The 15,374-nt window shown below is 38.8% G+C and overlaps 1 protein-coding gene across 1 annotated transcript in view; it reads left to right on the plus strand.

The window, feature by feature from the left end:
• ZHX3 (zinc fingers and homeoboxes 3) overlaps positions 1–15,374 on the plus strand; it is a 49,384-nt gene that overhangs the window by 26,247 nt on the left and 7,763 nt on the right. Inside the window, exon 2 of the mRNA XM_026697582.2 lies at positions 330–436. The gene's annotated coding sequence lies outside the window, so the exon portion shown is untranslated. The remainder of the gene's footprint in view (positions 1–329; positions 437–15,374) is intronic.

Consider the following 15,374-nt stretch of genomic DNA (forward strand, 5'->3'; position numbering starts at 1 on the left):
TAGAAAAAGTAAATTCAAAGAAAGCTTGAATCAAAATGTATGATATAAAAATGATTAGCAGAAATATGATTCTGGGGAGAAATGTTTGAATCTTTGTACTGATTTGCCATTTTTTAAAAAACTAATATAGCAAATACAGTGACATTTATCAAAATGGGAGGAAAACTAAAATAATTTTAAATTGATAATTACAAAAACATATACAATAAATTCTGATATATAACATATACAATAAACTCTGATGTTTAACTTTAAATAAAAAAAAATGTTACTTGTCTTTGAAATGGTAATAATTTTTATATTAAAATGGAGTTTATTAATGTTTTCAGGGCTGAAGTTGAGATGCAGCTGACAAGACACAAGAGATCTTATGATGCCTAAAAGGAAAAAAAGAGAATTTGAAAAGCATTAGATTGAGAAATCATTTATTTTTCAGGTATCACATTTTTCCTTTTGCTATTTTTTTATTTGATGCCTTGTTCTCTCCTTAAAATGATTTTATATTATATGTGTGTGTGTGTGTGTGTGTGTGTGTGTGTGTATGTATATGATATATAATTATACAATGCATTTCAGCTTTAATTTGTAGATTTTTTAAAATGTAGTTATGTTTCATTATACATATATATTTTTAAAAACTGATAATTGGAGAAACTTTCTGATTTCTCCTTTTTCATTTATTTATAGTTAACTGGTTGAAACATTATTATACAGATGTTCTTTATGTCAATTTAATCACTATTAAGACTATAGGGGGAAAATACATTGAAGTAGGTGATATCTGCTTTTCTTTTCTCTTTAGCAAAGTTAGCTCCTTCTGTCCTTTTAAAACCAAACTGGTATCTTCAAAGTGTTTTTGTCAATAGTTCAACAACGTTTTTAGATTTTATCTTCCTGATAAAGTCCGACTCCAACATTATTCTTAAGATAGCAACTACAGACACATTTCTTTCAACATAAGTAGGAGTTTTAGCAGCGAGGCTATATCTCTGCACATATTCATCGGAGATAAAATTGCATTGAACTCAAAAAAATATTTCTGGATCACAAGATGCTGCATCCTTACTGTTCTCTGTTTGGAAGGGACCATCATTTCCTCTTAGCCTATAGATTTTTCATTGCTTGTGCACTTTATTTAAGTTATCCAAAGCATATGTTTAAGAGTAAAACCAAGATAAGGGGTAGGATTCTACCGGTTCAGACCTGTTTGGTAGAACCGTTTGTTATGATTCTGCACAGTTCAGAGAACTGGTAAATCATACTACTGGCTGGCCCTGCCCCTTCCTGCCTGCCTACTCACCCCGCCCCACCCAGTTATTCTTCATCTTGCTCACCATTGCTAACTTGCCTTTGCCTGCCACTGCTGCCTGCCTTTCACCATGACCCTGATCTCCCTGGCTGAGTGAGCCTACGAGCAAGCCCCGGTCGAATCGACTCCTGGGCCGTCCTAGCCCGCTGCATTGTCCCCCCGGTCAAATCGACTCCTTGGCTGTCCTAGCCCGCTGCATTGTCCCCCCCTCATCCCCAGGCTTGCCTGGATTGCTTTGCTGCAACCTAGCTAGCTAGCTGCCTCCCACCGCATGGCCCTGGCCACGCTGGCTGGGAGAACGTTCTTCTCCCCCTGGCCAGGAAGAAGCTGAGTGTCCATGGCCATGGTGGCTGGGAGAGAAGAAAATGTTCTCCTTCTCCCCCTGGCCAGGAAGAAGCCACGTGGCCATGGCTGTGCTGGCTTGGAGAAAAGAGAACATTCTTTTTCTCTCCCTGGTGCTGCCGTGGCTGGATCCGGTCGGGGGAATGCCCCCCCCCCAGGGGAATGCCCCACCATTGGTGTGCTCTGCTGCCACTGTCACTGAAGCCGCCCAAGAAAACTCCCCATCATTAGTGCAGTTCCGGGATGCACCGCCACTGCTGCTGCTCGCCTCCCCCCCACTCACCTTTTGCAGCAAGGGCCACTGCCACAACTGCCCAAGGAAATTCCCCACTGCCAGTGCAGTTCCAGGATGCACTGCCACCCACGCCATTCACCTTCCCCCTCCAATCACCTTTTGCTGCCGCAGCTGCCGCCACCGAAGCCGCCCAAGAAAACTCCCCACTGCCGAGAAGTTCTGGGACGCGCCACAGCCTCCACCACTTGCCTTCTTGGCAAGAGCCTTCCCATCGGCAAGAGAGGCTCTGCAGCCCCTCTTGCTGATGAAAACAACTGGAGCATGCCACCGCCACCACCCCGAGTTATGGCGAGGCCCAGATTGGGACTCAGCACACAGGGCATTGTTGGAGCTGAGCGGGCTGGCTTTCCCCTCTGTCACCAGCTGTGAGAGGAAGGTTGGGCAAGGTAAAGCCAAACCGCTGCCCAGGCAAGAGCTACCAGCGGGGGTGGGCAAGGCTGCAGGGCAAACCTGGATGAAAGTTGTTTGTAAATCTTCCTAAAAGAGGGAGGGGAAGAAGTTCCACGGCTGTCCAGGATGATTTTATAATAGGAGAAGATGTGGGTACATTTTTATTAGACAGCTTTTCCTAAGAAGAGAGATTTTTGCTTGTATCACTGTTGGCCTCAATGAGCAATTCGTCTGCCTTTTGATACTATGCAGTTAATCATGCACTGCTTAAATAGTTAAGTCCCCATTTTTTCTCAGAGCAAGATAATTATGTTTATGAATTGCTAATATCACCCTCCTGAGTAATTCCTTTGGAGCACTTTCCATTTTGACAACTTAGGAAAGAAGTATTGTCTTTGGGGTTTACCTGAATTAAATGCAGGTGTAGGCATCAGAGGAGGGTTAATTTGAAAATGAGAAGTAAAAGAGAAGCAAATTTCTGTACATAATAGAAAGGAAAGGAAAGGAAAACATTGAGAAGTGTTGAGGAGCTGAGGGGTGTGTGTGAGTCAAGGAATTGCAGACCAGAAAGATTGTTTTGTATTCCAGTTAAATTAGAAATGGTTCTTTGTGAAGGATCTGTGAAAATTATGGAATATTGCAATAAGGCCAAAGGGAAAAAATATAAAGCAGAAAGATTTAATAAAAGAAGAGAAAGGATGGTAAGACATCCACTAACTGACTGCTTTGAAAGTACCTTTCAAATGTGTTTTCAATTGTAGGATTGGAAATATTTGCTTGACTGTATGCTTTAATATTAAAAAAGAACAATCTTTAACAGTATAAGCAGAGATATAGTCTTCAAGCTTTAATGCATTTTCCAAAAATCATTGTAGTAAACTGAATACCACTGTAGAACAATTTAACGGAGAGTAAAGTAAGATTTTACACAGGCTAGAAAAAATGTATACAATAGGTGGTGCCTGGCTCAACTGCAAGTAACTGTGAGATGGAAACTTATCCAACAGATCCAACCTAGAAATAAGAAGAAATTTCCTGACAGTGAGAACAATTAATCAGAAAAATGGGATACCTTCATAAATTGTGGGTTTTTAAGAAGAAATGTATCCATAATAGTATAGGGTCTCATGCTTCAGCAGGGATGGACTAGAAAACCACCAGTTGGAAGTCTCTTCCAACTCTGTTATTCTTTATAAATCTCTCCACTCAGTCTTGCCAAGAGAATGGTGATAAACAATATTTGGAAATGTCAATCAGGTCTTCTGAAAGCAAAATCTCATCTTATTGACTAGTATCAAGGGGAAGATGTCTTTGAAAAAGTTTTCTCTCTCACCATAACATGAAAGACAAAGCGAGGACTGGCTGGGAGGGGAGGGGTGAGAAGCCAGGCGAGGTACCCCCTCCATGTGAGTGACATCGAGTTGACCACGTCCCACCATGACCATCAAGCCACACCCATACAGTCAGGTGACCACCAAGCCACACCCACAGAACCGGTTGTTAAGGAATTTGAATCCCACCCCTGACCAAGGTGGTATGTGAAAAGTCTTAAATCACAAAACTTAATAAAGATAATGGCAAAATCCAAAGCAGTTGTTAGAACCAGCCGCATGATAATTTTTATTCCATTGTAGCCTAAGGGTAACTAAGGATGAAATAATAGGGCACCTGACCCTCTCCCTGGGGTAGGTTCAGGTAAGCCTGTGTCACTCTTGCTTATCATATGTATTGTTGAACAAAATCCTGTCTCTGTCTTCTTGCCAGTTTATTCTTAATGTTCAATGAAAATCCTAATGTTAGCATTGTTCAGTGCTTTGCCTACAAGCTGACATAACTGTGACTGAAACTATTCACTTTAGGTTTTTTGCTACTTTTTGCTACTTTTGCTACTTTTTTGCTGTAAAGTGAGATTTTGCAGGTTGAATAAGCTCAATATATATATATTTTTTTTGAGAAGAAAAGTCTTCATCACTAAGTCGCAATGGAATGTTTGCACACAAACATTCTTAGATTCCATCACTGGCCGGCCTGCTTAAATCCATGCCTAAATCTCTAGAAAGTCATTATTAGCGTGTACAGTGATGAGTGTTATGTTATGTTGATATAATGGCCTGACTTAGTAAAGCAGTTTCCTATTTAGGGAAAACAATTCTTAAGGAATAGTAATAGTACCTGTTTCAAAATTCCATGAGTTAAGCAATTCAACTCAAACATCCCTATTTAAGCATTGGATGAGGGCGGGGATAGTATTTTTCAACCATGACAACTTTAAGCAGTGAGTTGAAGTTCAACACCTTAAAGTTGTGAAGATTGAGCAACATGCTTCATTCATTAGCTTGTAATGCTAATTACTTATATAGTACTTCATGCGCATTATTCTGAAGTCAAGATTCTGAGAGAGATTTTTCTTTGTCATTCTTGTTACAATTTGAGAAAGGGGTGGGTAACTTAGCTGTAGTAAGATGGAACAATAATGTGATGGAATGAAGTGGAAGAGTTTTAGCCCTTTTTTTCCTCTTTTGTAAAGTTTGTTTTTGTTTTTGTATTATACTAAATATGTTGTCCCAAATTAATATTCACTATTGAGAATATCAGTTATATATGGCCACTGCACTAATTAATATGATATGTTACAGGATTAACCTCTCTTGTCAATATATATATTCTCCAGAACAATTTTAAAGCTAATTTCTAAATCAGATCCCTGGATTTGTAGATCTTAATAATATATCAAATTCCTCTATTTAAATTTAAGTACTATTAACCTGTATATCTATAAGTGCTATAGAATCCCTAATCTCAAAATAGCGTTATAAAATAATATTTCAAATACTTACAAATCTAAATGAAAATATATCAACCTTGCTATACAATAATCAATTAGTTAATCTGTAGTAATCACAATCAATTATTTAATTCAATCTAATCAACGCCTACAATCAAATATCTATTCCTAAATAATTAATTATCAGCTCCCCTTTTTGTGTTATAACCAAATATAAACTTCAATATTTACTAATGTATCAAATCATATATAAATTACGTTTACCACATTCAAAAACCAGTTGAGTTGGTGTCAAGAAATAATTATTGCAATCCGCAAAGTTTAAAGGCTTAAAGTGTCTTAATATAATTGTTCAGTTCTTCGAGATTCCTTCACCGAGCGCACCGGAAGCACAGACTTGCTGAGTAATGTCTCTGATTTCACTGTCTCACTGCACTTTCCGCTGTAGCCATTTCTCCTTTCGTTTAAAAGTCTTACAAGTCAATCTTTAGATTGATATAGTCTCTTTCTTTAATAAATCTTCTCTACTTACTACAGCTCCAGTCCAATAGTCCAAAAAGAGACCAGTAAATTATTCAGTTTTGTCCGTGGAATATTTAAAGTTGTAATAAGACTATTTAATTCCTTACTTCAAATCTCCCCCCATCTCAAGTTCGTCCTTCCAATTTCCCCCAAAATCCACAATTCAAATCTTTCAGAGTTCCCTTAAATTAAATTTGTTGTTCTTTCTTTCTTATTTTTTTCTCCCCCAATTATTGTCAGTCGTTCAGATCCCTCGGATTCTCTTATCTTCTCTGTCCGATCGCTCACGTCCTTACCCTCTTCCGTCTCACGAGTCCTTTCGCTTTTGCCGCCGCTCGTATCTGCTTTGGCCGCTGTTTTGGGCTTCGCTCCAACTAAGGTTCTCCAATATTCAACGCTCAATCAGGATCACAAATTCTTTCACTTGCACTCTTCGTTCATCACAGTCTGTCACTCACTCGCTTCCTCTTGTATGCAACGATCAAGACTTTAGGACCGCCATTACTGACAGTCTCTTGATGTCAGTCTCCACAGGGTTTCTCTACGTCGCGATGAAAATCACCTTTTCCACACCATGACTTGAGTCTCCCCACACTGGCACGCTTCTCTACAAGATGCGTGCACCCCTAATGGTCACTCCAACAGCAAGAGGAGATAGCGTGAAACGCAGAGCGAGATTCAGCACCTCCGTTCGCCCATATCTTGTCAACGGAAGTCCCACCCTTTTTTTCTCTTTTGAAGGGATCTTTAAAAAGATTTAGAGATGCAGTAAACCTTTGTGAAAAGAAGTTACTACCACTTAATTTGACTTTCACTGACTTGCCAAAAGCAAAATTCATCTCTGTTATTTCCAAGAAAATTATGTGTCCTATATAGTTATCAGCAACAAATTTTGCTGTAGTTATCAACAAATGTTAATGTTACCAAACCCTTACAATAAAATGTTATATTAAAATATCTTTTTACTTAAAATGAGTATTATCCATTTCCCTTAGATTCTTCAGTAACAATTAAATGAACTTCAAGTCCCACTTAGATTTCCTGCCTTTTAAAACAGATATACCTAGATTAGGATAATTCACTTGCTTGGTTATATCTGCCTTCGTCCAACGAACTGTCCTTCATTGATAACTTTATCTTTATATTATATTGCCTTTTATTGTTGTTTGTCTAATAAGTTATGTGAGCTCAGATAGCTTTGGCTTATTCAGTGAACCATGTCATAGCACGATATGTGAAACAGCATGGAAAGTGGTAGCCGCAGAGCAAGAAGAAAATAATTTGGTAAAGTTTGTTGTTTAGCTATTTCGGATTTTTTTCATTTGTATACATCCAGTCTCCATAGGGACTCATTGCTGAGTTTAGTTAAGAGAACTGTCAGTTTCACTTTGATAAATAATATTTTAATCGAGCAGGTTCTGGTTCTTTTCCAGCTTACTGACCTGCACATTTATTTATTTAGGTACACCTTTGGGGTGTTTTTATCATTTGGAGAATCCAATGTAAGTGCATTCTAACATTAAAAGGGATTGAGGAGGAGTCAGAAAAATCAATATGATAAAATACTAATTTTTAAGCTCTTGAACAAATGAGGAAACTAATGAGTTTCTTCTGAGTTTCACATGCTGAAGAAAAATAGCCTAGTCCTGACCATCTTTCTTTTCCTTAGGTTTCAGTAAATAAAAGTTAAGTATCTTTCTTATAAACATTGCCACCGCATGGTCTTTATTCTTGCTGATAGTAACAGAGAAAAACCCACTTTTTTCTAATTTGGTCCTTTCAAAGCTTCCTGAGGATCTTGAAAGATGCACAGATAGTCCTTGACTTATGACCACAATTGAGCTCAAAGGTTCTGTTGTTAAATGAAGCATTTCTTAAGTGAGTTTTGCTTCATTTTATGATTTGTTTTGCCAGTTGTTAAGTGAATCACTGCAGTTGATTAGTTCGTAACCCTATTGATCTTCCCATTGACTTTGTCAAAATGTCGCAACATGACCTTGGACTTGGCAGCGGTCAGAAATATGAACCAGCTGCCAAGCACCTGAATTTTCATTACATGATCATGAGGATGCTGCAAAGGTTGTAACTGTGAAAAACGGTCATAAGTCACTTTTTTTCAGTGCTATTGTAACTTTGAACGGTCACTAAACAAACTGTAAGTCTAAGACTACCTTTAATTCTATGATATCTGGAGAGTCTGGGTTAGGAAGACTTGAAATTACTCAACTGTCACAATTTGTTAAGTTCTAGGAATGTTACAATAGCACATCAGCAGGAAAGAGTTTTCTGATCCTGTTGGAGATCATAATCATTCTGTCAAAACTCTTAAAATGTGAAGTCTTTGTAACTACTTCGATGTGTCCATGTTATTTTCTTGACAGAAATGAATCCCCCCCCCCATTCCTACCAATACTTGAAAAAAAATGGGATTTCTACAACCATTCATATACCAGGAAGTGTCAGATCCACAAACGATTGGTTTCCTTTCAGCTTTATTGTCCAAAAAACAAATGGGTGGGCTGTCATTTACCTCTGCTCGCTACCTTTCTTAAGTTTATACCTGCTGTTTGACTTGACCTCCCTTGACATTTTGTATCTTGGCTCTAGAAATATTGCCAAAAGTAGAAAGAGAATCTTTTGTTAAAGCCCTGCCAACTCCTTTCTCAGTATGGTACAGTTTGTTCTGTTATAAGAATGAGCCAGTTCAGTGATTCAATGAACTCATAGCTGTAAACCTGCAAGTTGTGGGAGGGAGTGGGGAAAACTTGATAGAAGGCTCTAAGGAAAATAAAGAGGAAAGTTTGCCTGCATCTGACAGCTTGATGCTTATATTGGATTTAATAAATTTTCAACTCACTGTGGTATGGAGGAACTGCAAATCGTGCATATATTCAAAATCAATTTCAAAATAGGTCACCAACTGAATTTACAAATGGGATGTTTTCCACAGTTTAATATGTATGCCTTCCTGGATGACTTAACCCAGGCTGAAATAACCTCTCAGATTATATTGTGGAGAAAGATAACATCATTTTAGAACAGGCTCAGTCAAAAATGTTTGCAAAAGTTACTGCAGAGGGAGTGACTTTTGAATAGTTGGGAGGCCTGAGACACGATACAATCAAGTTTTAGAGACCAAATACACTGCTAAAGAGTTCTGTTAAATAGATTTAATCAAATTGATAAGTTGAAAGCGAGTTTGGTGTATTGTTTAAGGCACCAGACTATAAATCAGGAGACTGAGTTCTGGTTCTACCTTAGGCACAAAGCCAATTGGATAAAGGCACAAAAATAAAATAAAATTCAACACTGATTTGAAAAATAAATGTGAATACTGTATTCTCTTTCAGTATAAACCAGTTAAAATTGGATGCCATCTACAAAGCACAACTGGATAATAAATGAGTCTTTATTGATACCAGTGTTAATTTGAAATTGATTTGGAGCCAGAGTTTGCTCAATGGAGTCACATGTAAACACATTTTTCTCCTTTTCAAATGGTTCCTTTGATTGAATGGACCTCCTGATTTTAAGTTAGTTTTCATAGAAATTTCATAGGATTATTTTTAGTGCTAGAAACTATTTCCATGCACTTTAATTATATTTAGAAAGCATTCTGGTTAGTAATATCTTTATGATATCAGTCATATTTGTCAGATTAGATTTGCCATTATCCCAGGATGGCCAGAAGTGAGAAGAATATTCAATTCCATTGACAAATATTCAAGTTCAATGAAGTTCAGGATGGCTACTGTATGAAATAGTACCATTACCACCACATACTACAAATGAAGGAGGCTGAGAAAACTGTAACCTCCTCTAAGTGGATTTGCCAGCCAACACAGCCAATGATGTAGCAAGCAAGATATCAGTATAATGAATTGTGCATTCTCTCTCCTGAAATGACATAGAATAGATCAGGGGTCCCCAAACTCGGCAGAATTCTGGCTGAGGAAGCTGACTGAGGAATTCTGGGAGTTGAAGTCCACAAGTCTTAAAGTTGCCAAGTTTGGAGACCTCTGGAATAGATAATGATTATAGAGCAGTGGCCCCAAACCTTTTGGGCAACAGGGAACAGTTCCGTGGAGAGGCAATTTTCCATGGAATGTATGGGATTTCACGTGCTGCCTGCATCCTGCGAATAGGGCTTTGCTTGTTTGCGCTCCTCAGTTTCTGGTATGCCACAGACCGATGCCAGTCCATGGATGGGGGTTGTTTGTAGTGAGTGAGGAAGAAACTTATACTTCTGTACATTGGTTTCCTGTATGAAAGACAAACAAAGACGAACAAGAGCAATGAATACATTACAAATCCCAATAAGGGTTATAGGAAACATTTTTGGAAACTGGAACGTAGGAGACATGCTAATTATTATTTTTTTCTTGCAAGTTAAAATTGAGTGAAATCAAAACCAATTTCTTAATCCTTGTATTATTGGCATTCTAATGAACGTAACACATGGAATGTGGTATTCCCTTGAATAAATCTGTTATTTTGATTTGATGTTAACTCCTATTTTTAATAGGTTTGGTTACTCTGTGCTTGGAGACAGGGCTTAAATCTCTCTAGAAGAGAAATAAAGATAGACGGACTGAAACTTGAATACTCAAGCATGAATATTATCATTAACGTTTGCTAAAAAGATGTACCATTAAATGGAACTATTACTGTGACTTTCAATTTCAATATTACATTGCTTGAAATAAAGCTATTAGTGTATTTTATATGGCAATATTGCATGGCTTGCAAAATGGCAGAAATTGTGTGTATCTGGCACAGATGTATATACTGAAAGATTAAAGAACCTCGTCGATAATTTTATTTAAAATATTTAAAGCTGTCTTTTTAACTGCCAAGGCAAGCAAATAAAAATTATTTAATAAAAAATAGTGTACATGCAGCCAAAGCCACCCACTGAGTTTCATGACTGAATTGGATTTGAACCTGGGACTCGAGCAATTCTTATCCAACATTCTAATCATTATACTAAGAGGACAGGCAATGTTGTGGTCCCTTCCAGCCCTCTGTTTCTCAGATTCATCGCACTTAAGTTAGATAAACCAGGAGGCTCCATTGTTGCATAGCAACTTCATGTTGTCATGTTAGAGTGAATCAGTCCTATGTTTCAGTAACTGTAGTCTGTTGTGTTGCGAAACTAATATTGCATAGTTCTCTTGCAACTATGCAAATTCAGAAGCTCCATTTGCCTGTTAATCAAAAACATTCAGTGATGATTAGTCTGATCAGGACACAACTCAAGTTGCAGATGTGAGGCTGTGCCAGGTTTCTGACTGTGATTACATAACTGTTCCAGGGAAAACAGAAATGTACAAACAGTCCTTTTGATTACACTTTGAAATGTTGTCGTTGTGCTTCAGTTCAAGCTAACTTTACATGCAAAGGCCTAGCAAATATTAACTCTGAGGGAATAAGGTCAGACAGTTAAAAAGTTCAGATTAAGTATGCCCTTGTCTAGTAATTTAACTGCATCACACTTGAGTTTCCCTGGTATTTGATTTACAGGTATTATATTTGTCATTACTTTTAATTGTGAGAGTCTAGTATTTTTGAGAAGATTAATGAATTTAAGAAATATTCATTGAAGCAGTAATACCAGTTTATGAGATATATAACTGAAGTTGTTCTTTAAAAAAAAACACTTTCCTATTTGCATTTGAGGCCTTTTAAAAATGGGACATTAATTACACTGCTACACTGAGAAATTATCTTTTGTATCAATAGAGGGATTGATAGGGAATGAGTGAGGAAGGGAGGAAGACAGAGAGAGAAACAGATGGAGACAGAGATAGAGAAACGGAGGGAGGGATGGAGGGGAGGGATATATAGATATAGATATAGTTAAGTTTTCACAGGTACTTACATGTATGGTATTCAGCTTTGTTTGGGTATTTTCCCATGTCATTATAGTTGTGCTTTTAAAGTTGTAGCAACGTTTTGGCAGAATCTCATCTCATATCCCTCTTCACCCAAGTACCCATCAAAGAAGCCTTGACAGCCATCCAAAACAAATACAACCCCCGCCAAACACATCCTAGATCTGACCAACCACTGCTGAACCAACACATACTTAATCTACAATGCACAAAGATACAAACAGAAAGAAGGAGCACCCATGGGATCACCCCTCTCATCCACCATCACTAACATACATGGAACTCTTTGAAACCAACGCTCTAGACAAACCTGAACACAAACCCAAATTCTGGCTCAGATATGTAGATGATACTTTTGTAATTTGGCCACATGGGAAAGAAAAACTGGACAACTTCCTCACACATCTTAACAACCTATACCCCAAAATACAATTTACCATGGAAACAGAAACCAACAACAAACGTCTCTTCCTGGACGTCCTAATTTACAAAAAAACCAGTGGCTCCCTAGGACACACCAGCTACTGGAAAAAACACACACACCAACCGCTACCTAAATGCACAATCCCATCACCACCCTGCAGAGATCAACTCCATAGCCAAGACCCTTATATCCAGAACCAAACGCCTAGCTGACAAAGACCACCTGAGAACACACACTCACTAACGTATTAATTTCCAATGGATTCCAAAGAAACACTATCACCAATCTAATCTGAAAAGAGATACCCCCCCAAACAAAGACACAGAACAAGACAACGGTATCGCACTCCTCCCCTACATCAAAGGCACCATAGATAAAATCAGCAAAATTCTCCACAAACACAATATCGGGGACAGCCTTCGGCACTGATGAAAAAATAGCCAACATCCTAAGAAACCCCAAAGACAAGATCCAGCTAGAAAACCAAGGAGTTTATGAAATACCATGCAACAATTGCTCAGCCACATACATTGGACAAACCAACAGGAAAATAAATGCACGCATCGCAGAACACAAAAACGCAGTCAGAAGAGAAGAAAATATACTTCCTCCCTCTTCCAGCACCTTAAAGCCACAGGACATGAAATTAATTTCGAGGGAACCAAATTAATATACAACGCTGAACACTCCAGCAAGAGAATAATCAGGAGAGCCATTGAGATAGAGAAACAACCCCATAACATGAATAGACGGGATGATACTTCCCACCTACCAGACATCTGGAAGCTAGCCCTCACCAACAAACGAGTCCCAACCACGAAAACCAACACCAGACCAGAAATAACACAGGACACCACCACCAATCCCCCTCATCAGACCCAGGTCCAAGCCCATCCTATAAACGAAGGACAACCACCATCCAGAAAACAGACCACGGCTGCTTCGCCAGCTGTCTCACCCCCCGACCCCAAAACCAAACAAGCTGACACATGCCAAGAACACAGACCCAGACCCCAAACTTGAAGCCAGACTAAAACCCAGAATGCTACATCACAGCCACCCACTCAGGACATCACATCAGAAAACTCAGGAAATTACACCACAAGATCTCAAGAAGTTGCAACACAGCAAATGACCCAGGATATTACAGCACAAGATCAAGGATAACACAGGAATAAATCTCACAAGGTCATCACACAACCCATTACCCAAGCCGTTACTACACAGGAGACTAATGGAAAAGAGATCAAAACACAAACGACCCAGGAGATTACACTGCAGGACCCAGGATACCACAACAAAAGAACTCGCAAGCCCATCACACAATCCATTACCCAAGCCGTTAAAACACGAGAGGGTAATGGAAAAAAGATCACAACAAAACAAACGACCCAGGAGATTACAGCACAAGATCCAGGATATCTCCACAACAAAACTCACAAGGCCATCACACAGCAGCCCATTATACCAACATCAACTCCATCAACCAATCAAGAGGCAGCAGCTCAGCCAACCAGCCCAGCACACTAGCCCCCACCACCAGTATTTATAGAAAGACGGCAACTCAGATCACACACTGCTTGCACTGGCACGAAGCTGAAAGCACCAGCCTGAGGATGGCGAGTGGGACCTCGCCGAAACGTCGCCAAGATATTCTTAATCTTACACAGGAAAAGACCCGAACACACCTAGACCTACATACCTGTACCTGTGACAATCTACGAAAACAAATTTTATATATATATATATTTTTCTCTTAAGTTTTCGCAGGTACTTACATGTATTTAAAAGCACAACCATAATGACGTGGGAAAATACCCGAACAAAGCTGAATACCATACATACATACGTACATACATACATACATACATACATGCATACTTAAAAGCCTCCCAAAGTTGTTTGGGAAGTGGATGACCAATACATTAAATAAATTAATGGTCTGCAGCAATAAGGAGTAGATCCCCTTGTAGTCATAGGCTATTTGGTTTCTGCATTCATTTCAAATTAAAGGAACTTACCGTGACCATGGGGGTGCTGCAACAGTCATAAATGTGAAAAATAGTCATGTCACTTTTTCTAGTGTCGTTGTAACTTTGAACAGTCATTAAACAAATGGTTGTAAGCTGACCCTACCTGTTCTGCATCAGTAAGACCACACTTGAAATACTGCGTCCAGTTTTGACCATGCTGATCCAAAAAAGATATTGAGACTCAAACAGTGCAAAGATGATTAGGGGTCTGGAGGCTAAACAGAATGATGAATGGAACGAGGTATGTCTAATCTAGCAAAGAGAAGGACTAGAGGTCTTCCAATGGGAACTGCCACAAAGAGGAGGGGGTCAACCTATTCTCCAAAGCAGGACAAGAAGTAATGGGTAGAAGATTATTGAAGAGAGATCCAGCCTAGAATTAAGGGGAAATTTCCAGACACAACAATTAATCAGTGGAACAGTTTGTCACCAGAAATTGTGGATGCTCCATCACTGGAGATTTTCAAGAAGAGGTTGGACAACCATTTGTCCAGAGTAGACTAGGGTCTGCTGCTCAAGGAGGGGGTTGAACTAGAACACCTCCAAGATCTCTTCCAACTTTGTTATTCTATAACTTCTATGACTTATTTCCTTTCTCCTGTTGCCACTCATTTTTGTACGCTGGGTGGTTCATTTCATGCAGTCTACAATCTCCCCTTTCCTAATTGTGCGTCACTGAACGATTTTAAGCCTCTATTGCCAGAAGCCCCCACACTGGTTCCAGTTCTGCCTTTTAATAGCTTTGTAGTTACTGTTGCAACCACATATCTTCTGCGGGGTGCTTTAACCTGGTATTGTTCCCCTGGTATCTGAGATATATTGGGCACTAGCAACCTCTATACCTTACAAAAATGTAAACCTAACAAAAATGAAATATTTTTATAGTGCCGTTTTCTGACCTTGTGACATGAGGAAATCAGCCTGCTTTTTTATGAACAATCTCATAAAATATAAACAAAATTATATTGGGGGGGAAAAGGGGAAAACAAAAAAGTAAACACTCTTTTTTAAACTTTAGTCGTGCAGAACCATCTCATGGAGGAAATAAAAACAAAGGGCAGTGAGACAGGGTCTCAAGAGAATTGCTAATGGAAAAACCTACAATTCTGAGTAGACTATTGGACAATTACCTAAGACACACAATTGCTAAGTGCTCATCAGAGAAATACGTATAAGGGATATTAGAGACATAAAACTTACTGATGTATCTTCCCAATTAAAATTAATCTTACGCAATATTTCTAGCTCAAACCCATTCCTTGGAAATAAACAGATTCTTGAACATTTCTTGCTTGCCTTTCTGGATCTTTCAGATTTGTATAGATCAGAACAAATTAGTTTAATATTGCTTAATTCTGTTCCAAACCCTGGCACATGGCT

The sequence above is a fragment of the Pseudonaja textilis genome, chromosome 3 (genome assembly GCF_049901715.1).
Source record: "Pseudonaja textilis isolate UNSWEBS1 chromosome 3, rPseTex1.2, whole genome shotgun sequence".
Classification (NCBI taxonomy): Eukaryota; Metazoa; Chordata; class Lepidosauria; order Squamata; family Elapidae; genus Pseudonaja; species Pseudonaja textilis.